This window comes from Pinus tabuliformis, chromosome 4_2 (assembly GCF_031772625.1).
Source record: "Pinus tabuliformis cultivar Carrire ecotype Pingquan chromosome 4_2, CPIR1, whole genome shotgun sequence".
Lineage (NCBI taxonomy): Eukaryota > Viridiplantae > Streptophyta > Pinopsida > Pinales > Pinaceae > Pinus > Pinus tabuliformis.
The window spans coordinates 88,666,654-88,668,138 of record NC_142304.1 but is presented as its reverse complement, the minus strand read 5'-3'; the positions used below and the strand labels follow the sequence as shown (position 1 = coordinate 88,668,138).

Sequence of the window (1,485 nt, the reverse complement as noted above, 5' to 3'; positions counted from 1 at the left end):
GCATGTTTGACTTGGACATATGACACAGTAGAAGGACTGGAATGAAAGCAGTGACAAATTACTGTGTAACAGGGAGTAACTATGACTCTCTTAAGGTAGCCAAATGCCTCGTCATCTAATTAGTGACGCACATGAATGGATTAATGAGATTCCTACTACCCCTATCTACTATCTAGTAAAACCATAGCCAAGGGAACGGGCTTGGTAGAATCAGTGGGGAAAGAAGACCCTATTGAGTTTGAATCTAGCCCAACATTGTGAAATGACTTGAGAGGTGTAGAATAAGTGGGAGCCGTTTTTAGCACAAGTGAAATAACACTACTTTTAACGTTATTTTACTTATTCTGTGGGGTGGAGACAAGGCACTGCCCCTGTTTTTGGCCTTAAGGCATGTTTCAGCGAGTTGATCTGGGTGGAAGACATTGTCAGGTGGGGAGTTTGGTTAGGGCGACACATCTGTTGAAAGATAACGCAAGTGTCCTAAGATGAGCTCAATGAGAAAAGAAATCTCGTGTGGAATAAAAGGGTAAAAGCTCATTTGATTTTGATTTTCAGTATGAATACAAAACATGAAAGCGTGGCCTATCGATCCTTTATATTTTTAGAATTTGAAGCTAGAGGTTTCAGAAAAGTTACCATAGGGATAGCTGGCTTGTGGCAGCCAAGAATTCATAGCGATGTTGCTTTTTGATCCTTTGATGTCGACTCTTCCTATCATTGTGAAGCAGAATTCACCAAGTGTTGGATTGTTCACCCACCAATAAGGAACGTGAGCTGGGTTTAGACCGTCGTGAGACAGGTTAATTTTTCCCTACTAATGAACTGCATCGCAATAGTAATTCAACTTAGTACGAGAGGAACTGTTGATTAACACAATTGGTCACTGCGCTTTGTTGAAAAGCTAGTGCCGCAAAGCTATCGTGTGCCAGATTATGACTAAATGCCTCTAAGTCAGAATCCACGCTAGAAGCGATGCATGTCACTCTTCGACTGTAACTCGACCCATAGTAGGGGCATCGCTTTGTCGCCCCCAGGGCCTGTGTCATTTGCAAACCACGATTGTGAAGCATCTCGGTTGGGCAGCTTTGAGGTGCAATTCCAAATGGTCGTTGAGAAAAATCCTATGCAGAAGACTTAAAAATGTGACGGGGTATTATAAGTGGTAGAGTTTCCTTTCTACCATGATCCACTGAGATTCAACCCTTGGTCACCTCTATTCAGAGCTTCTCTCTTGTCACAAACAAATCCAGACAACCCTCCCACTCTTACGCCTTTTCCTCTTCCTCCAGATGACAATTTTTTATTGCTTTGGGGTATGAAATTTGGGGTTTCCGCGCCGCGATGGAAAAGGCACCAAATCCTGGGAAAATTGGGGTTTCCATGTCACACTCTAACTCCCAAAATTTTGGGGTTTCCATGTCATGCCCTAGCACCCAAAATATGGCATTTCCACATTGCGACGAAAAAGGCGCCCAAGCATGGGAA

General features: G+C 43.2%; 1 pseudogene; it reads left to right on the top strand.

Annotated features, from left to right (window-relative positions):
- Nucleotides 1-206: 206 nt before the first annotated feature.
- LOC149168398 (25S ribosomal RNA) lies at nt 207-1,219 on the top strand (annotated as a pseudogene).
- The last annotated feature ends 266 nt before the right edge of the window (nt 1,220-1,485 follow it).